This window comes from Manis pentadactyla, chromosome 11, assembly GCF_030020395.1.
Source record: "Manis pentadactyla isolate mManPen7 chromosome 11, mManPen7.hap1, whole genome shotgun sequence".
In the NCBI taxonomy this organism is placed as follows: domain Eukaryota; kingdom Metazoa; phylum Chordata; class Mammalia; order Pholidota; family Manidae; genus Manis; species Manis pentadactyla.
Genome location: NC_080029.1, coordinates 53,966,897 through 53,990,594, shown reverse-complemented (window position 1 = coordinate 53,990,594; position 23,698 = coordinate 53,966,897).

Below are 23,698 nucleotides of genomic sequence, written 5' to 3'. Positions count from 1 at the left end.
CAAAAAAAGAAAGTTTTTTTCCTTGTAATGAGAACTCTTAGGATATACTTTCCTAACAACTTTCATACAAATCATACAGCAGTGTTAACTATAATTGTCATTTTGTACATTACATTCCCAGTACTTATTTAATATCTTGTAACTGGAAGTTTGTACCTTTGGGCAACCTTCATTCAATCCCCTTACTCCTCACCCCTTGCCTTTGGTAACCACAAATCTGATCTCTTTTTCTGAGTGTAGCTTTCTGTTTGTTTGTTTTTGCTTTGCTTTGTTTTTTAGCTTACACATATAAGTGAGATCATATTGTATTTGTCTTTCTCGGCCTGGCTTATTTCATGTACATAATTCCCTCAAGGTCCATCCATGTTGTTTCAGATATATACACATACACACACACCTCACATACATACCACATACATAACATATATTATAAGTATGATATATATAATCCCTATCCATTCATTTGTAGATGAACGTTTGGTTTGTTACCATGTCTTGGCTATTATAAATAATGCTGCTATGAAAATGGGAGTGTAGATATCTCTTTAGCATAGTGTTTTTGTTTCTGTTGTACATATTCACAATAGTGGAATTTCTGGATCATATGGTAGTTCATTTTAAATTTTTTGAGGAACCTCCTCCACACTGTCTTCCATAGAGTGGCTACAGTAATTTACAATCCCACCAACAGTGCACACAGTTTCCTTTCTCCCACATCCTTATCAGCATTTGTTATTTCTTGTCTTTTGGATGACAGCCATTCTAATCGACATGAGGTGATATCGCTTTATGGTTTTGATTTACATTTCCTTTATGTTTAGTGATGTTGATCACTTTTTCATGTACCTGCTGGCCATTTATATATCTTCTTTGGAGAAATGTCTATTTATGTCCCATGCCCATTTTTTAATTGGATTATTTGGCTTTTTTTTTTTTGCTATTGAGTTTTGAGTTCTGTATATATTTTAGATATTAACTCCTTATCAGATAAATGATTTGCAAATTTATAGGTTGTTTTTTTGTTTGGTTGATCATTTCTTTTGCTGTGCTGAAACTTTTTAGTTTGATGTAGTCCTACTTGTTTATTTTTTATTATATTGATTTTGCTTTAGGTGTCATATCCAAAATATTGCCAAGACCCATGGCAAGGAGCTCTTTTTATGTTTTCTTGTAGAAATTTTATGTTTTCTCATCTTATATTTAAGTCTTTAATCCATTTCAAGTTAGTTTTGGTATGTTACGTAAGATAGGGGTCTAGTTTCATTTTTTCACACTTGAATATCCAATTTTTCCAGTACCATTTATTGAAAAAAGTGTCTTTTTTCCATTGAGTGTTGTTGGTTCTCTTCAAATATTAGTTGACCATAGATACATGGGTTTATTTTTGGGCTCTTGATTCTTTTCCATTGGTCTATGTGTCCATTTTGTGTCTTTGTTTATTTTTTATGCCAGCACCATACATACTGCTTTGCTTCCTCTGCTTTATAACATAACTTGAAATCAGGAAGTATGATGCCTTTCACTTTGTTCTTCTTTCTCAGGATTGCTTTGGCTATTGAGAGGCTTCTGTAGTTCCATATACATTTTAGGATTTTTTTCTATTCTGTAAAAAATGTTATTGGAATCTTGATAGGGATTGCATTCAATATAGAGGGCTTTGGGTAGTATGGATGTTTTAACAATATTAATTCATCCAGCCCACAAGCATAGGATACCTTTCTTTTAATTGTATGTTCTATTTCTTTCATCAGGGTTTGTAGTTTTTAGTGAAGAGATCTTTCACCTTGTTGGTTAAATGTGTTCTTTAGTACTTCATTGTTTTGCTACTGTTGTAAATGGGATTACTTTATTTCTTTTACAGATAATTTTTTGTTAGTGTATAGAAACATTAATGGTTTTTGTATGCTAATTTTGTATCCTGCAAATTGACTGACTTTTTTATTAGATCTACCAGTTTTTTATACAGCCTGTATATTTTCTTTATATAAAATTATGTCATCTGCAAATAGAGACAATGTTATTTCTTCTTTTCCAATTATGATGCTTTTTTATTCTTGCTTGATTGCTCCGGCTATAATTCCTGGTACTATGTCACATATGTTGTTGTTTTTTTTTTCCTGATCTTAAAGGAAAGATCAGATCTGTTTCTGATATTTCACCACTGACTATGATGTTAGCTGTGGGCTTCTCATATGTGCTTTTTTTTATGTTGAGGTGCATTCCTTCTATACCTAATTTGTTAAGATTTTTATCATTAATGGATGTGAATTTTGTCAAATGCCTTTTCTGCATCTATTGAGCTGATTGTATGATTTTTTCTCACATTTTATTAGTGGGATATAGCACATTTATTGACTTCTATAAGCTGAACCATCCTTTCATCCCAGGGATAATTCAACTTAATCATTGTGAAGGATCCTTTTAATATGTTGTAATTTGGTCTACTAGTATTTTATTGAGTTTTTTTTGCATCTGTATTCATCAGCAATATTGGCCTGTAGTTTTCTTTTCTTGTAATGTCCTTTTCTGGCTTTGGTGTCAGAGAAGTGCTGGCCTCAAAAAGTGAATTTGGGAGTGTTCCTTCCTCTTCAATTTTTTGGAAGAATTTGAGAGGGATTAAAATTAATTCTTTAAATGTTTGATAAAATTCAACAGGGAAGCCGTTTTTTCCTGGGATTTTCTTCATTGAGAGAATTTGATTACTGATTCAATCTCTTTACTAATAATTGGTCTGTTCAGATTTTCTATTTCTACCTGATTCAGTCTTGGTAGGTTCTTTGATAATAAGAAATTTTCTGTTTTTTCTAGGTTGTCCAGTTTGTTGGCATAGTAGCTTTTTATGATCATTTGTATTTCTCTGGCATCAGATTTTGTAATATCTCCTTTCATTTATAATTTGGTTGATTGTGATATACTTTGTTTGTTTTTTTTTTTTTACTGGTTAGTCTAATTAAAGGTTTGTCAGCTTTGTTTATCTTTTCAAATAGTTTTGTTAATCTTCTTTATTGTTTTCCTGTTCTCTATTTCATTTACTTCTGCTCTAATGTTTCTTTCTTATGCAAACTTTGTGCTTAGCTTGTTCTACTTCCTTGAGGCATAGCATTAGGTTGTTAATTTGAGAACTTTGTTGTTCTTAATGTAGGCATTTATTGCCATAAACTTCCCTCTTAGAACCACTTTTGCTGCATCCCATATGTTTTGGTATATTGTGTTTCCATTTCAGTTATCTCAGGATACTCTTTTATTTACCCTTAATTTCTCCTTTAGTTCATTGGATGTTCAGGAGAGCGTTGTTTAATTTCCATGTCTTTGTCAGTTTTCCACTCTTCCTCCTGTGATCAGTTTAAAATTATGTACCATTGTCATCAGAGAAGATTCTTGGTGTGATTTTAGTCTTGTTGAATTTGCTAAGACTTGTTTTGTGGTCTAATACAGAGTGTGTTCCAGAAAATTTTGCATGTGCACTTGAGAAGAATGTGTATTCTGCTGTTGTGGATAAATGTTCTATATATATCTGCTAGATCCATTTGGTCTATAGTGCTGTTTAAATCCACAGTTTCCTATTGACACTGTATCTGGGTGATCTACCTATTGTTGAGAATTGAGTATTAAAGTCCTCAAGTACTGTTACATTGCTGTTTATTTCTCCCTTTAGCTCTGTTAGTTTTTGATTTATATGCTTTTAAGTGCTACTATGTTGGGTTCATATTTACAATTATATTTCTATGGTGGGTTGAACCTTTTATCATTATATAATGTCTTTCTTCATCTTTTTTTGTTTTTTTTTTTACCATTTTTAGTTTAATGTCTGTCTATCTGATGTAAGTATAACTAACCTCTGCTTTTTTTTTTTGGTTACCAATTCTTTAACTGTCTTTTTCCATCCTCTGTCTATGTGTGTCTTTAAGGCTATAGTGAGACTTTGTAGGCAGTATATAGTTGTATGTTGTTTTTTAATCCATTCAGTCCTTCTCTCTTTTGATTGAAGAATTTAATCCATTTTTGTTTAAAGTAATTATTGATAAGTAAGGACTTATGTTGCCATTTTGTTGTTTTCTAGATACATCATTCCTTACTTGTTATCTTGCTGTCTGTTTTCCTGTTTCTGTGTCTCTTTGGATACCGGAGTGCTCTAACTTCTTTATCATATTCTTTGTGTAATTACCACAGGTGTTTCCCTTGTGGTTACCATGAGGGTTACATAAAATATCTTAACATTATAATACCCCATTTTAAATTAATAACCACTTACCTTCAATAGCATTCCTACACTTTATAATTTTACATTTTTTCCTCCTCACATTTTAAGTTATTGATGTTACAGTGACATATATTTTTATATTGTGTGTCTAATACCAGATTTTTTAGTTATGGTTATTTTCACATTTTTTTAAACTTTAAACTGGAGCTGGAAGTAAATTGCTCACCACCGTAGCCATATTACAGAATCAAACTTTGACTATATATTTACTATTACCAGTGAGTTTTACACTATGACTTATGTTTTTATGATGTTAATTAGCATCTTTTTACCTCTACTCAAATAATTCCCTTTAGCATTTTTTGTAGGGTAGGTCTAGTGTTGATGAACTCTCTTAGCTTTTGTTTGTTCAGCAAAGTCTTTTTTCTTTCCATTTCTGAAGGATAGTTTTGCAGAGCATAGAATTCTTACTTGATAGTTTCTGTCCTTCAATAATTTAAAATATATCATCCCATTCTCTACTGGCCTGAAAAGGTTCTGGAGAAACCTGTCCAAAGTCTTGTGGAGATTCCCTTGTATGTAATTTGCATCTTTTCTCTTGTTTTTGATATTTCTTCTTTGTCTTTGACTTTTGGCAATTCAATTATAGTGTGTATAGTCTCAGTGTGGCCTTATTTGGGTTCATTCCATTTGGAGTCCTTTGGACATCATGGATTTGGATGTCCATTTATCAGCCCTGGTTTGAGAAGTTTTCAGCCATGATTGCTTTAAATATACTTTCTGTCTCCTTTCCTTCCTCTTCTAGAATTAACATAATGTGAATTTGTATCTTTGATTGTGTTCCATAAGTTCCATAGGCTTTCCTCACTCTTTTGTACTCTTTTTTTTCTTTTTGTACCTCTGACTGGATAATTTCAAATGTCCTGTCTTTTAGGTCAGTGATTCTTCTATATGGTCAAGTGTACTTTTGAATCTATTGAATTCTTCAGTTCAGTCATTGTATTTTTCAGCTTTAGGGTCTTTTTTTTAATGGTTTCTATGTCTTTGTTGAGCTCATTTGGTTTGTGCATTTTACTAATTTTGTTTAGTTGACTATGTCTTCTTGTAGTTCATTAAACTTCTTCAAAAGGGTTATTCTGAATTCTTTGACAGTTCATAGTTCTCCATTTCTTTAGGTTCAATTATTAGAGTTTTAGTAATTTACTTTGGTGGTGTCATATTTACCTACTTTTTCATAATCCTTGATCCATTATGTTGATACCTGTACATTTGAGTGAGCAGTCTCCTCTTCCAGACTTTACAGATCCTCTTTGGCAGAGATGGTTCTTCACCAGTCAGCTCAGTTTTGGTTTCTGGACAAGTGTTCTGGTAGTGTTGTTGGGCAGGTAAGCTAGAAATTAGAATCTATTTTGGGGGCAAGCCATTGCTAAACTTTGAGGTGGGGCAATGTTGCTGGCTGAGAACAGTTGGATAGGACTGTTGCCTTGATTCCCTGCTCAAGCAAGGCTGTAGGATGGGCCACAGGGTTGCCTGCATTCTCTGGTCATGCTTTCTAGACAGGAAAATACCCTTGGGACTGGGTGCTATATTCATCAAAGATGAGGCTATGAATTAGCTTCCGTACGCTGGCAGGGCAGTTGAATAGACCCCAAAGCCTGTATAGCTCTTTGGGGACTTGAATCAGGCAAGATGGTACCTTGATTTTCTGTCCAGACAGGGTCACTGGTTTGGCTCTGCAGATGAGTAAAGTTACAGGCTATGCTCTCTGTTCAGGTGACACTATGAGCAGGGCTATTGGACAGTCTTTGAAGCCTCCCACATACTCTGGCTGTTTCCTGGTGGGGCAGGCTGAAGGCTGTATTCAGCTATGGAATGGACTATAAATTAGTTTCCCTGCCCAGGAGGTGTAGGCAAAATGACTTGGCTCTTTGTTTGTGGAATTGTTTCAAGCTGACTTTTACCCTAAGTTCCCTGGCTGAATGGTACCAATGGCTTTGCTCTTTGGATGATCAACTCTCCCTGCCATGCTCTCTGCTCAAGCCTTGCTGGGCTATGCAGCTTCCAGGTGTTTCCACCAGGCTTTCTGGTTGAGTGAGGCTGGGGCCTATACTCAGCAATGTGCAGGGCTATGACTCAGCTCCCCTGCTTTGGCAGTGGTTGGGGAAAGCAGATAAGGCTCATGAGTTGGTAAGGCTCTTTGTTTGAGGACATGACTCAAGCATGTCTGTGCCCTGCTGAGTTCCTTGGTTAGACTGGGCCACCTTCTCAGCTCTGCAGATAATCAGCAGCTCTGGTTGAAAGCACTGCTTGGGTGCTGAAGTTAGGAATTCAGTCCACCAAGCTCCTAGTTTTGGTTGTTACAAGCCCCTCCTTCCTTCTCCATCAAAATCAGATTCCCAGTGGTCAATCCCCACAGACTCCCCCATGATCTCTGTGAGGTTAGACTGGAGTGGGGACTCCTAAGAAGCCACTCACAATGCTGAGGGAGCTGGATATATCTACCCTGGGTTATCTTCCACTGGAGGAACTGTTGGCTCAGGGGCAGTGGAGGGAGGGACAATTCAGTTAGTGTGTAGCTGCTTCTCTGACCCTTCCAGTGGGTCTGTCTTGTTCTCTATGGTAGAGCCTCACTCCTTCATTCTAGGATTTTCTCAGGGGTGTCTTGTCCATGAATAATTGTCAGTTGTTATTTTGTGAGGGGGAGTGAAGTTGGCAATGACCTGTGTCACCGTCTTGGTGATATCACTTCTTAAAGTTTGGTAATCTTCTAATCTACTTAGAAGTCTTAAAATCTTCATTGGTTAAAAGCAATAAAATTCCACTTTAACTTTTTAAAATTTAACTTCAGAGAAAACAGGTCATTTTTGCTGATCAGCTATTATTAACATTGGTAATTCATATTCAATTTTCAGTTTTCCTAATAGCTGAAAGAACTTAATAAAAAGAATTTCTTTATGGATCAGTTACCTTCTTAGCAGAAAGTGAAAGTATTTTTACTTACCATTTTCTGGGACTTCAGTTTGTTGAGAAAAGAAAATTCACTCAATCTTTTTACCATGTATAGATAACAACTTAAGATCCATATTATTTGACCCTCTTCTTAGATCATAAGCTTCTTAAAGAGAGCTGTTTTTTATCTTCAGCACCGAGAGATGTGTTTGAAATGTGGGAAGTACTCAATAAATATTTAAAGGATTAAATTATTGGTCTTAAAGTTTCTAAATCATATGTCAATCCTTTGTTATAAATCCCACTCTCTAGGGTGCTTCTGTTTATACATATAGCTATATGTTATACATTTTAGTATAATTTCGATTGTTTAGTAGATATATTCTTGTGAATAATGGAACCTATTTAGGGTTTAGAGCCTATGTTGTTTTATTTTATCTTCTTACTCTTCAAATTAAATTAGATATGAAGAGATGATATTTTAAGAGATTTCTAATTTCTAATTTCTTTGGAGGATTATAAAAATTCTAAAATGGATTATTTCATATATTTTAAAAATATTTTTGCTTCTTGTTTTAATTTTTTTCTTTTTTCCTTTGAATGCTTCTGTTATAAATTTGCTCTTATTGTCTTAATCTGGACAGTTTTGCCCCATGGTAGTTGCTCTTGAGAATATCCCTTTGTGGCATTTCTGGTTGTGACTTATCTTGTTCTTTGAAGTTTGAGGTACTCAGTTTCTGTAAGCCAAAAAGAGACTGTGAGCAAAAAAAGAGCAGGAGTCCATTTCATGTCCACATTCCCTTTTGCTTATTTATCTGTTTCTTTCCATGTATTTAGAGTCTCTTTTGAGTGCTCCTCCTTTCCTCAAGGGTCAGTAAACACCCACATTTCAGCTAGCTATTTTCTGAAAACATAAAAAGCATCTCTTCCTTAGCTTTATTTTCCAGAGTTTACTCATTTATTCACACTCTTCCTCTAAGAAGGTTGCTGCATTAAAATTCTTCAATAGACATCATCACAAGAATTCATCATTGAGATTTAAAAGTGCACTGAGGGGGTGGAATTATCATAAAAAGGAATTCTGGTACGTATATATTGCCAACTCTATTATGAAATCACTTATTCATATATCAGAAACATAGGCACATTCAACAGAGCAAAGAGTGCTTTATGTTAGGCTTGGAATTCATTGGTGTATTAATCCTAGGGAGCCCTATGAAAGAAATGTGCAGGGCTGAAATATGAAGACACAGTCAGTGCCTGGGAGGGAAAAAAGAAGGAGTCATCTGGACCGTTATTTACCTGTCTTCATTTTCTGAGTTCAACCTCTAAAAACATCTAGTGTGGTGAAGAGAATGAATGAGAGTAAATTAACTTTCATTTTCCAACAGGGGTTGATGGGAGATGCTCAGGAGTGAATCAATCACTCTGCCTCTTGCTGCACTGACAGCATTCATTGGCAGGAGGAAACTTCTGTGTGGGCAACGCCAGGGGAATTTATTTCTCAGAGCGAGTGTACTGCCTGCGTTCAGAGTGTCTCATCTTTCTGGCAATCGGGATAAATTGTGTCTCAGTAATAACATTGTAGCAAGCTATTCTTTACCATGAGGAGATGGTAATGACTATGTCTTGCATTTGCATTAATTCTGACAAGATTTACTGTTGCTTGCTGATCTGTAAATTTCAAAATGGCAAACAGCAGCAAAGGTCAACATAGCAATAATATTAATAGCTTTAGAAAAAGGTTGAGGACTCAGAGATTTCAGGTGATAGCCTGGATGAGAGGGAAATTCAGCAAATGTTTTTGTCATCTATAACTTCACTTTTTCTTTTATGAGGTAATGACAGTACTCTAGCAAAGGAAGGATGAGGTCACAAAGATCAATCATATGGAATGTTGTTTAATCATAGGCAACATTTTATCTAGAATCTATAACTTATAAAAACACTAGGAAGATATAGTGAAAAGATGAAGATCCTGGGATATAGTTTATAGCTACTGCACATGCTTGAAATTCTTTTGAAGGTTAAGGACAGCTCAATAATATTTTAACACTCCCCTTTGTAATATATTCAACACTAAATGGAAAACTCAGAGTTTAAAAAACATGTTTATATAAAAGAGATAAAGTCACCTTAATTCTTTAGGTTTCTAATGGGAGAATTGTGTTCCACATCATATTGAATTGAAGTCTTGTATGAAACCCTTCCTGATGCTTCTAAAATGATGAGTTAACCATTTTTATTGTGATCATTTCTTACCCAGATGGCACAGAAGCTTTTGTTTTGTTGATGCCTTCTTTACATTGTCCTGTAATTTATTTGTTTATGTATCACTGTCCCTTCCTAGACCCTACTGTCTGCAGGGTAGGCATTGTAGACTTTCCATCCAGTTGAAAACCAGTTTATCTAGGGGCTTCATAAATATAGTGGTAGGGGCTGAGCCAACATGGCGGCGTGAGTAGGAAAGTGGGAATCTCCTCCCAAAAAGATATATTTTTGAAAATACAACAAATAGAACTAATCCTAAAAGAGAGACCAGAAGACACAGGACAACAGTCTGACTACATCCACACGTGAGAGAGCCCAGTGCCTGGTGAAAGGGGTAAGATACAACCCCCAGCCAGGTGGGACCCGAGTACGCCTCCCCCCAGCTCCCGGTGGGATGGAGAGGGAGCCCAGGACTGCTAAACAACCAGCCCCAGCCACCCGCACCAGAGCGCAGACACAGTGCATGCATGGAGGGCTGGAAACTAGGGAAATAGGGAAGCAAGACCTCTGAGCGGGTGCCGAAGCTGATGCCCATGTGACAAAGAAAAGCGAGTGCTTTTTGAAAGTCTTAAAGGGACAGGGACTTAACAGCTAGACGGAAACAACACAGGTCACAGCCCAGTGGCTGGAAATTACAGGGAAAACCGGGTGCACTAACCCCCTGGGCAACAGCTCTGAGACCCCTCATGGAGGTAAACAGCCAAACAGCCCCCCTGTCCATTACACCTCCGGGCATTGCGAAAGCAGAGAAACAGCCTAAGGCAAACCACGGCCACAGAAAGGGAAATTCCTCAAATTCAGCCGGGCAAGACACAAAGAACCAGCCTAAACGCAATTACCCAACACAAGCCACTAGGGGTCGCACTTGTCCCAGTAAAGAAAGGCCAGTAGCAAGTGGAAAGTTTGGCCCTCCCAGCTGACAGTCAATAGCACCTGTCAACATGAAAAGGCAAAAAAATATGAACCAGACAAGACTAACCCAGACAGCTTCGGCATCTGCTATATCTTCCCCTGAGAAGGAACCTGGGGAGATAGATTTAACCAGTCTTCCTGAAAAAGAATTCAAAACAAAAGTCATAACCATGCTGATGGGCTTGCAGAGAAATATGCAAGAACTAAGGAAGGAGAATACAGAAATAAAACAGTCTCTGGAAGGACTTCAAAGCAGAATAGACGAGATGCAAGAGACCATTAATGGACTAGAAAACAGAGAACAGGAACGCAGAGAAGCTGATGCAGAGAGAGATAAAAGGATTTCCAGGAATGAAAGAATTTTAAGAGAGCTGAGTGACCATTCGACACGGAACAATATCCGCATTATAGGGGTACAAGAAGAAGAAGAGAGAGAAAAAGGGATAGAAAGTGTCTTTGAAGAAATAATTGCCGAAAACGTCCCCAAACTAGGGGAAGAAATGGCCTCTCAGACCAAAGAGGTACACAGAACTCCCATGACAAGGGATCCAAGGAGGGCAACACCAAGACACATAATAATTAAAATGGCAAAGATCAAAAACAAGGACAAAGTATTAAAGGCAGCCAGATAGAAAAAAAAGGTTACCTACAAAGGAAAACCTATCAGGCTATCATCAGACTTCTCAACAGAAACCCTACAGGCCAGAACAGAATGGCATGATATACTTAATGCAATGAAACAGAAGGGCCTTGAACCAAGACTACTGTATCCAGCATGAATATCATTTAAATATGAAGGAGGGATTAAGCAATTCCCAGACAAGCAAAAGTTGAAGGAATTTGCCTCCCACAAACCACCTCTACAAGGCATCCTACAGGGACTGCTCTAGATGGGAGCACTCCTAAAAAGAGCACAGAACAAAACACCCAACATATGAAGAAGGGAGGAGGAGGAATAAGAAGGGAGAGAAATAAAGAATCATCAGACTGCGTTTATAATAGCTCAACAAGTGAGTTAAGTTAGACAGAAAGATAGTAAAGAAGCTAACCCTGAACCTTTGGTAACCACAAACTTAAAGCCTGCAATGGCAATAAGTTCATACCTTTCAATAATCACCCTAAATGTAAATGGACTGAATGAACCAATCAAAAGACACAGAGTAATAGAATGGATAAAAAATCAAGATCCATCCATATGCTGCTTACAAGAGACTCACCTCAAACCTGAAGACATGCACAGACTTAAAGTCAAGGGATGGAAAAACATATTTCATGCAAACAACAGAGAGAAGAAAGCAAGTGTTGCAATTCTGGTATCAGACAAAACAGACTTCAAAATAAAGAAAGTAACAAAAGACAAAGAAGGACATTACATAATGATAAAGGGCTCAGTCCAACAAGAGGATATAACCATTATAAACTTATATGCACCCAATACAGTAGCACCAACATACCTGAAACAAATACTAACAGAACTAAAGGAGGAAATAGAATGCAATGCATTCATTCTAGGAGAATTCAACACACCACTCACTCCAAAGGACAGATCCACCAGACAGAAAATAAGTAAGGACACAGAGGCACTGAACAACACACTAGAATAGATGGACCTAATAGACATCTACAGAACTCTACATCCAAAAGCAACAGGATACACATTCTTCTCAAGTGCACATGGAACATTCTCCAGAATAGACCACATACTAGGACACAAAAAGAGCCTCAGTAAATTCCAAAAGATTGAAACCCTACCAACCAACTTTTCAGACCACAAAGGCATTAAACTAGAAATAAACTGTTCAAAGAAAGCAAAAAGGCTCACAAACACATGGAGGCTAAACAACATGCTCCTAAATAATCAATGGATCAATGACCAAATCAAAATGGAGATCCAGCAATATATGGAAACAAATGACAACAACAACACTAAGCCCCAACTTCTGTGGGACACAGCAAAAGCAGTCTTAAGAGGAAAGTATATAGCAATCCAAGCATATCTAAAAAAGGAAGAAAAAGCCCAAATGAATGGTCTAATGTCACAATTATCAAAATTGGAAAAAGAAGAACAAATGAGGCATAAGGTCAGCAGAAGGAGGGACATAATAAAGATCAGAGAAGAAATACATAAAATTGAGAAGAATAAAACAATAGCAAAAATCAATGAAACCAAGAGCTGATTCATTGAGAAAATAAAGAAAATAGATAAGCCTCTAGCCAGACTTATTAAGAGGAAAAGAGAGTCAACACAAATCAACAGTATCAGAAACGAGAAAGGAAAAATCACAACGGACTCCACAGAAATACAAAGAATTATTAGAGAATACTATGAAAATCTATATGCTAACAAGCTGGGAAACCTAGGAGAAATGGACAACTTCCTAGAAAAATACAACCTTCCAAGACTGACGCAGAAAGAAACAGAAAATCTAAACAGACCAAATACCGGCAACGAAATTGAAGCAGTAATCAAAAAACTACCAAAGAACGAAACACCCGGGCCAGATGGATTTACCTCGGAATTTTATCAGACATACAGGGAAGACATAATACCCATTCTCCTTAAAGTATTCCAAAAAATAGAAGAGGAGGGGATACTCCCAAACTCATTCTATGAAGCTAACATCTCCCTAATACCAAAACCAGACAAAGACCCCGCCAAAAAAGAAAACTACAGACCAATATCCCTGATGAACGTAGACGCAAAAATACTCAACAAAATATTAGCAAACCGAATCCAAAAATACATCAAAAGGATCGTACACCATGACCAAGGGGGATTCATCCCAGGGATGCAAGGATGGTACAACATTCGAAAGTCCATCAACATCATCCACCACACCAAAAAAAAGAAAGACAAAAACCACATGATCATCTCCATAGATGCTGAAAAAGCATTCGACAAAGTTCAACATCCATTCATGATAAAAACTCTCAGCAAAATGGGAATAGAGGGCAAGTACCTCAACATAATAAAGGCCATCTATGATAAACCCACAGCCAACATTATATTGAACAGCGAGAAGCTGAAAGCATTTCCTCTGAGATCGGGAACTAGACAGGGATGCCCACTCTCCCCACTGTTATTTAACATAGTACTGGAGGTCCTAGCCACGGCAGTCAGACAAAACAAAAAAATACAAGGAATCCATATTGGTAAAGAAGAAGTTAAACTGTCACTATTTGCAGATGACATGATACTGTACATAAAAAACCCTAAAGACTCCACCCCAAAACTACTAGAACTGATATCAGAATACAGCAAAGTTGCAGGATACAAAATCAACACACTGAAATCTGTGGCTTTCCTATACACTAACAATGAACCAACAGAAAGAGAAATCAGGAAAACAACTCCATTCACAATTGCATCAAAAAAATAAAATACCTAGGAATAAACCTAACCAAAGAAGTGAAAGACTTATACTCTGAAAACTACAAGTCATTCTTAAGAGAAATTAAAGGGGACACTTAACAGATGGAAACTCATCCCATGCTCGTGGCTATGAAGAATTAATATCGTCAAAATGGCCATCCTGCCCAAAGCAATATACAGATTTGATGCAATCCCTATGAAACTACCAGCAACATTCTTCAATGAACTGGAACAAATAATTCAAAAATTCATATGGAAACACCAAAGACCCCGAATAGCCAAAGCAATCCTGAGAAAGAAGAATAAAGTAGGGGGGATCTCGCTCCCCAACTTCAAGCTCTACTATAAAGCCATAGTAATCAAGACAATTTGGTACTGACACAAGAACAGAGCCACAGACCAATGGAACAGACTAGAGAATCCAGACATTAACCCAGACATATATGGTCAATTAATATTTGATAAAGGAGCCATGGACATACAATGGTGAAATGACAGTCTCTTCAACAGATGGTGCTGGCAAAACTGGACAGCCACTTGTAGGAGAATGAAACTGGACCATTGTCTAACCCCATATACAAAAGTAAACTCAAAATGGATCAAAGACCTGAATGTAAGTCATGAAACCATTAAACTATTGGAAAAAAACATAGGCAAAAACCTCTTAGACATAAACATGAGTGACCTCTTCTTGAACATATCTCCCCGGGCAAGGAAAACAACAGCAAAAATGAACAAGTGGGACTATATTAAGCTGAAAAGCTTCTGTACAGCAAAAGACACCATCAATAGAACAAAAAGGAAACGTACAGTATGGGAGAATATATTTGAAAATGACACATCCGATAAAGGCTTGACGTCCAGAATATATAAAGAGCTCACACGCCTCAACAAACAGAAAACAAATAACCCAGTTAAAAAATGGGCAGAGGAACTGAACAGACAGTTCTCCAAAAAAGAAATACAGATGGCCAACAGACACATGAAAAGATGCTCCACATCACTAATTATCAGAGAAATGCAAATTAAAACTACAATGAGGTATCACCTCACACCAGTAAGGATGGCTGTCATCCAAAAGACAAACAACAACAAATGTTGGTGAGGCTGTGGAGAAAGGGGAACCCTCCTACACTGCTGGTGGAAATGTAAATTAGTTCAACCATTGTGGAAAGCAGTATGGAGGTACATTAAAATGCTCAAAACAGACTTACCATTTGACCCAGGAATTGCACTCCTAGGAATTTACCCTAAGAATTCAGCAATCAAGTATGAGAAAGACCAATGCACCTCTATGTTTATCGCAGCACTATTTACAATAGCCAAGAATTGGAAGCAACCTAAATGTCCATCAATAGATGAATGGATAAAGAAGATGTGGTACATATACACAATGGAATACTACTCAGCCATAAGAAAAGGGCAAATCCTACCATTTGCAGCAACATGGATGGAGCTGGAGGGTATTATGCTCAGTGAAACAAGCCAAGCAGAGAAAGAGAAATACCAAATGATTTCACTCATCTGTGGAATATAAGAACAAAGGAAAAACTGAAGGAACAAAACAGCAGCAGAATCACAGAACTCAAGAATGGACTAACAGGTACCAAAGGGAAAGGGACTGGGGAGGATGGGTGGGTAGGGAGGGATGGGGGGGAAGAAGAAGGGGGGTATTAAGATTAGCATGCATCGGGGGTGGGAGAAAGTGGAGGGCTGTACAACACAGAGAAGACAAGTAATGATTCTACAACATCTTGCTATGCTGATGGACAGTGACTGTAAAGGGGTATATAGGGGGGACCTGGTTTAGGGGAGAGCCTAGTAAACAAAATATTCGTCACGTAAGTGTAGATTAATTATAAAAAAAAAAAAAGCATTTCCTGTGTGGTGACCTCCAATGAGTTCTACACAATGATATAAAGGGCATATAAAAGTGTAGGCAAAGGGTCTGTTTGTGTTTATACAGAGGATCAAAGCCTAATTTGGCTACCCCAAAAATGGACTAAGATACGATATGAAAAAGAACTTCCAACATCAGCACTCTCGGGAAGACTCATGCCAGAAGATGATCATCAAAAAACCCCAACAAAGATCCACGCACTGCTACAGGTGTAGATGCACTCATCCCACCAGTTCCTGGACTTGCCATGGGAATGAAGAAGGAGATATCTAAGCTGGCCTGTGCATACAGTAAAACAACAAATATAACTGGATCTATACTGTCGGAACTCAACCAAGAATTAGGAGAAGTGCAAATTGTAGTGCTCCAAAATCTTACAACTACAGACTATTTACTGTTAAAAGAACATATGGAATGTGAACAGTCCCCAGGAATGGGTTGTTTTAATTTGTCTGATTTCTCTCAGACTGTTCAAGTTCAGTTGGACAATATCCACCATATCATAGATAAGTTTTCACAAATGCCTAAGGTGCCTAACTGGTTTTCTTGGTTTCACTGGAGATGGCTGGTAATTACAGGTATGCTTTGGTTAGGTAACTATATTCCTATTATGTTAATGTGTGTGCACAATTTAATTAGTAGTTTAAAACCTATCCATGCTGAAGTTACTCTACAAGAAGATATGTCAAAGAAATAATCAATCTTCTCATGTTTTCTTCTGCCTGCTACTTCTGTAGCTTTTCTTCTTCCTTCCTAATTACAACCCTTAAATAGAATTCGTGCCTCATATCGAATTTACCGAGTATCATAATTCTTCCAAGTGATAAAGATACCTCAAGACTAATGCTGGGCATAGAAGCCACAGGGCATTAATATGCAAAAAAGTAAAAAGCTAACCTTTTTAAACAATAAGGCTTCTCTCTCACTTACCAACTTTACATTTCCCTGTATGGCCCCGGAAGATGACTGGTTAGCCAGAGACGGGTAAGATTCCTCAAGGGAGGAACAACCTAAGACAGGCACAGTCACAGAGGGCCCATCAGGTGAGAAATTGGGGATCAACAGAGGTGAGGCTTAGAACCTCACCCCCCCTGTTTTGAGAGAAATCTTTTGCATCCGTGGATGTTTTACTGCCCTTGTCTAGCTTGGATTAACACTTAGTCTACAGGCACACACCTGATCATCTACATTTGCTCTCTTACAACACTAAACTATGGTTTCTACCTTTATCTTGTATCTACCTACCACTTCAACATTTTATTAAAAATAATAATAATAAAGAGAGAAATGTGGTATCCACGTATAAATCAAGTATAAAAATCAAATGAGTATTCATATTTGAACTGTTTATAGTTCATAATGTATGAGCAAAACCGAAAGTTTCTGTGATGACGGTCCTTGTACTGTTCACCATGTAACTTATTCACTATGTAAGAATTTGTTCTCCATGTAAGAACTTGTTCGTTATGCTTCAGAAGATAGGAGACTGACGAAAATTAGGCTTGGGGTGGATTAATGATTGTGCATTGAGCATTGACTCCCCTATACAGAATTTTATTGTTGTTAACAACCATTTGATCAATAAATATGAGAGATGCCCTCACAAAAAAAAAAAAAAAAGTACACACTTCCAATTGTAAAATAAATAAGTAACCGGGATGTAATGTATAGCATAAGGAATATAGTCAAAATATTGTAACAGCTTGATATGGTGATAGCTGGTACCTAGAATTATCATGTATATAAATGTTGAATCACTGTGTTGTACACCTGAAACGAATGTAATACTGTGTGTCAACTACCCTTCATTAAAAAATAATTATGTAAAACTAAATAAATAAATAAATATAGTGGTAAAATCAATGCCTAAATGGACCTTTGCAACTGTGTATTTTGTGATCAGACACCTCTTTGTTCTATAGATGAGAAGAGGGATCAGATGATGTTAGGGTATGGAGCAAGAGAATCCTATAGAAGAGGCATTAAATAGCCGAAATGTGTAGGAAGCTCAGACAGCAATTGCCACATAACCAAAATAATCGTGTGTAGTTTGGCTAATCTAGAGATCCATTTTAAATAAAACCTGGATGAATTCTTTAGTTTAGGCATCTTGAAGACCATGGAGGAATGAATAGGGAATAAGTGAATACACTGCAGTTTTCTCCATAGGTAAACTTTAGTGGTACTATATCCAGTAAACTATAAATGATATTGAGAACTCTGGTGTAAAGCCTGCTAATTTTTTCTCATTAAAAAGGAGAAAAGTCTAAAGAGGAAGAGACTAGGTTGTTTTTGCTGTGTATAGACTCTTCTTTTTTTCTTTTTCTTTTTGTTCTTATCTTCTAAGCCCTTTGGTGATCTGAGCCAAGATTTTGCTTGCATTAGAACCCTTATTATTCTTTGCAGAAAAAAATATCCGTCTTTACTCATGTGGTCTTTACTGACTAGACTACAAAGGAGGTTTGGTCCCACTAACGAATTGGTACAAACGCTCTTAGTTATCTTCTTTTTTGTGACTCTACATCTCTTTATCTTTCTCTGATATCTATGTGCTTGGAGTTTTTCAGGGTGTGTCCTGAATTATCTCTGATATGGTGATTGGAGAGGTTGTACTCTGTCCTGATGAGAGAGTTGTCCCGTCCAGCGGGACCTAGTTATTTGTGGGGACGAGGGGGATCCGACCTGAAAGAAAATGGGGGCGAGAGAAGAGCGAAGGCAAGACAGTATTCTGATCAAGCCCTCAAATTTTATTGTAAGACGGGGGTAGATATACACCAGTGTTCAGGGGCAGAGTGGGCCATAGGATACTTGTAAGCAGGGGATTGGCTGCATAGCAGGGATGGCGCAGCGAGTTACATTCTGATTGGTATATGATAATGGGGAAGGAGGGGGAGAAGAGTATCTCTTGGCGCGCGCGGGCTTTCTTGTTGGCGCGCGCGGGCTCGCAGCTAATCTCCAGGAAGTGAAGCAGGAACCTCATGAACTGTGGCCATCTTGTTGTCTTTGTGTGGCTCCCAACATCTCCTCCCTTTCTATTTATTTCAGAAAGGTGGGCCTTAATCGAGTGAGGGAATAGAGGCCTGGCTCCTCCAGCAGGGTAACATTTCGCAAATGCTCTCGGTATCTTTTAGGGAGGAGAGGCAGAGCTGAAAGCCAAATTGATCTTAATATATCAAGGCTTTATGTACATATGGATACCAACCTCTATGCAAGCCAGGCGTATTCTCAGGGAGGACCAGAGAGGTTCTAGGAAGAACCCTCCCTTGCGGTACTTTGTCTCGCACTCATCTCGATGCCCATACCCTCATAGTTAGGGGTATGTCTGGTTCTGGCCGACCAGCATATGGGCCACATTAAGTACGGTGCCAGAATCGATGGTACCATGGTTGAGGCGCCTGTAAAGTTGAGAACCGGAGACCGGGAGCATTGGTTGGCTCGGTGTCGGACTCTTCATCACAGGCTGTAAGTCTGTGATAATGAACAGCAACCGCTGGCTTGACGAGCTGGTCAACCTGCTCTCGAATAAAAACTGTCAGTTTTCTTAAGGCCCAAGGGCCAAGAGACACTAAAAGGAAGAATCCTGCCAAGGGTCCAAGGATGGTGGGGATCAGAGTAGTTAACCAAGGGGTGGCAGAGGTCCAGTTTTTATACCAGGCCTCATCCTTTTCTCTTTGTTTTTGCCTGGCTTCTAGGTTTTTCTTAACTTTATCAATGCTATCTTGCACTAACCCTGTTTTGTCTTTATAGAAGCAACATTCTTCTTTAAGAGCAGCGCAGAGGCCTCCTTCTTTCAGGAAAAGGAGGTCTAACCCTCGGCGATTTTGGAGCACTACCTCAGAGAGAGAGACAACAGATTCTTTCAGGCTGTCTAAACCTTCTTGCAGATTTTGTATGTCTTTATCAATAGCCTGACTAAGAGCATAATATTGTTGTTTAGAAGTAATTATGGAGACAATGCCTGTTCCAGCCCCAGCTGCTCTTAATCTTAATATCACAGATAAGGTAATGGCGGTTACTGGCTCACGCTTAGTGCGAGTAGAGCCCGAGTAATATGGAAGGAGGTCTTCGGTGGGATGTATGGAAATCTTGGGCATGAGCATGACTAAAACACAATATTCATTGTTAGATATTAGCAAGCGCGGGTTAACAGAGGGCGTTATGCCAAAGGAGCAAGCAAAATAAGTACCGTTGGGCGCGACAAGGAATTCATAGGACAGCGGGGGTGAGAAGGAGCTGTTACAAATGGGTATTAGCTGAGGGGGTAGACGCAAGAGGGGGCTATGTATACAGAGGCCTATTCCCGAAAGCTGCGTCAATGTGAGACCCGGAGAGGTCTCTGAAAAACGGGAGGGGTCTGACCAGCGAGTCTTGCTGGAGTCATTGGTAAGTATGAGGTCTGCTGAGGTGTTTACTAAAACTGCTATCCCTTCGTAAAACGGGGGAACGGGGGAGAAACATAACCAGCACTCGCTATATCCAGTGGAGTTAAGGGATTCTGCAGTCACATTAGCCAGGCCTTTAAGGATTTCGCCTGTAGAGGGTAAAACTGGGGGGAGCAAGGCCTGGAAAACAGTACTAGTAGACAGGGGAGAAGGGTTAGAAGGTCTTGGGTCTCTTGCCTTAGGGGCAATAGGGCCAAGGACAACGTGCTTGTTGGCGTTTGGAATGGATCGAATTAATTTGATTTTAAAAGTGAGCCCAGGGTCCTTTCCTGAAACATAAAGCCTTAGCCCCCATTCATGTCCCCTGAGCCATCCATCAATAGGGGCCCTTTTTCCCTTGTCAGTAAAGGCAATGGAGAGCGGTGTACATCGCCCCCTTGTGGATTGGGTGCTTTGACATTCTGGGGTAACAGTTGAGTTAGGCTTGGGATTCCAAGCCCTACTTACAGTTATATAATCCCAGGTGGAGCTAGGCTTCCAACTAGCATCTCCTGTAGTCTCACACCCCCAGGAGTCACAGAAATAGGAGTCTCTATATCCACATTTATAGTTAAGGGCTCGATCTCTATGAGCTCCCGGGCAAACATAAAATTCTGTTTCTCTGAGGTAGGTTCTCCTAGGGGTGTTGTTACACCCAGGAGAGGTGGTAGATTGTCCCTCAGGGTAGGTCTCAGGGGAGGTGGAAAAAGGAAAGTAAATGTCTGGGGTCCCCCAGGCTGCAGAAGCTCCAGCGGCCAAGTCACAGAGGTCAGGGGCAAGAACAGGCCATGGGGGGGAACTTGCTAAGGTAGAAGAACTGAAAACGACGTCTCCTGCTTCACTGGTGACTGTCCAGGTGAAATTGAAAATCTGATGGGTCCAAACGGGGCGAAAGGTCATGACGAGGGTCAATAGTGTAGAAATCTTCATTTTTGCCTCCTGAAAATAAACAGAAAGGGAAGGCTTCTCAGGGGTTAATATGCCCTGGACTGGAATTATTATTGTTTTTGCCTCTATTTGTGTCTAGGAGTTTAATGAGCCTATCTGGGAGCCATCGGGCATTTTGTGCCTTAGCATCATATATACAAGCATGTCCTTTCCCCCATATGAGCACAGGGTCAGGCCCGTGCCATGTGTTGGTCATCGGATCTCTCCACATAGCCTGTGCATAATTATCTGCCGTGGAGGGATGCCAAAGGCGATCAGCAGCGGTTTTACCCGCGGAGTCATAAGTAAGGAAATTAAGAACAAACAGTGCATGATTTAGGAGTGTCTTTGCATTACCTGTTTTCGGATAGAGTACTTCTCCCCCCGACTGAAGTTTGAATAACATGTTTTTAAGGGTTAAGTGGGCTCTTTCAACAATGCCTTGGCCTTGGGGATTATAGGGAATTCCTGTTATGTGCTTAATACCTAACTGCGCACAGAACTGTTTAAAGCTAGAGCTGGCGTATCCAGGCCCATTGTCAGTTTTTAAGATTTTAGGTTGTGGTAGATATGCCAGGCATGAGAGAACATGGGTAATAACATTTTTAGTTGCCTCTCCCGTTTGCAAGGATGCACATAGGAAACCACTACATGTGTCAATAGACACATGGATATATTTTAATTTACCAAAGGGAGGGTAATGAGTGACATCCATTTGCCATATCTCTCCTGGAACCAACCCCCGGGGGTTGATTCCGTTATGAGGCTCTGGGAGGAGAGTTAGACATCCTTGACATTGCCGAACTATTTGGCGGGCCTGTTCTCGGGTGATTGAAAATTTGAGTCTAAGAGTATGAGCATTGAGATGATGTAGTTCATGAGCCCGTTGGGCTGCAGCCAAGGGTGAGTCTGACGTGACAGAGGCTACTAATTGAGTCGCCAGATCAACTCTGTCATTGCCTTTGGCAAGCGGCCCTGGAAGGCCAGTGTGAGCGCGTATGTGCCCGATGAAAAAAGGGGCATCGCGGTTTAGAATTAATTTTTGCAATTTTGCGAATAGGGGGGAAGCATTTGTAGAGGGACGTATGTAAGGCACTGTCTCTAATAGGGGAACAGAGGTTGCTACATAGGCACTGTCAGTGTAAAGGTTAAAGGGGGCATCTATTAAAAGCTCAAAAACTTTGATTATTGCAGTTAGTTCAACAAGTTGTGCAGAAGAGAGGTCTGTCTGTATTCGAGTAACTTGCCCATTAATACTGAAAGCGGCTATACCGGAGGAGGACCCATCAGAGAACACCATTACGGCCCCAGCAATTGGCGTGGTTTTAGTCTTCTTGGGAAAGACAACCGGGGTCTTTTGAAGGAACTGGACTAATCTGTCTGCAGGGTAATGATTGTCTATTGTCCCCTGGAAGGAGGTGCAGCTAATTGCCCAATCATCATCATGTTGAATAAGCCATTGTAATTGAGATGTATTGTATGGGAGGGTTATAACTTCAGGGTCTCTCCCAAACAACTTGAGAGCTGCCTCTCGGCCTAAACGTAAGAGGGCAGCAACTAATTGAGGATAGGTAGCTAAGACTCTAGGGGGGGAGGCTGGCAAATGAACCCAAAATAGTGGATGGTTTTGCCAAAGGACTCCTGTAGGGGAGAAGGGGGTAGGGAAAATGAGCAGCCACAAACTTAGATGTGGAGAGAAGTAGCTAATGGTCTGTTCAGAAATAGCCCGCTCTACAATGGTTAATGCCCTTTGTGCTTCTGATGAAAGCGAGCGGGGGGAGGAAGGATCAGGGTCTCCACGTAGGACATCAAACAAGGGCTTTAACTCTCCGGTGGTCAGCTTTAAATAAGGCCTGAGCCAGTTGATGTCTCCTAGCAGACGCTGAAAATCATTAAGAGTGTTTAAGGAGCTTCTCTTTAACTGAATTTTTTGAGTGAGGATTTTATTAGAAAATAATTCAAAGCCTAAAAAAAGTTGGGGGGGGTGGACCTGGACTTTTTCTGGGGAAATTTGTAGTCCTCGATCTCGGAGGGCAGTGACTAGCTGTTGACTGGCCGCATAGAGCTGTTGCTGGTCAGGACCGGCAAGAAGAATATCATCTATATAATGGATAATATACAAAGTGGGGAAGAGCAACCTAAAGGGGTCTATAGTCTGGGCTAAAAACTTTTGGCAAAGAGTGGGGCTGTTGGCCATTCCTTGTGGGAGAACTCTCCACTGAAACCGGGGAGAAGGCCTTACACAATTGGTAATGGGTATACTAAAGGCAAAACGTTTGCAATCATCAGGATGCAAAGGTATGGAGAAAAAGCAATCTTTTAGATCAATTACTAATTTGACATACCCTTTAGGGATGGCTATTGGAGAGGGAATTCCCGGTTGTAATGCGCCCATAGAGACCATAGTCTTATTAACCGCCCTGAGGTCTTGTAGGAGCCTCCACTTGCCTGATTTCTTTTGGATTACAAAGATTGGGGTGTTCCAAGGGGATGTAGAAGGTTCAATATGTCCAGCAGCCAGCTGTTCTTGCACTAACTCTATGGCTGCATTTAATTTTATAGTGGTAAGGGGCCATTGATCGATCCAGACAGGAACATCACTTTTCCAAGTAATCTTGTCTGCCTGGAGTGCAGGAGGAGCAACGGCCCTTACGAAAAATGTTTTTCAAACCCTAAACCTGAGCGGTCTATCTTAGGCGTGGCCAGTATCGGGTTGGGATCTCCCTGTTTTAGTTTGCCCAACC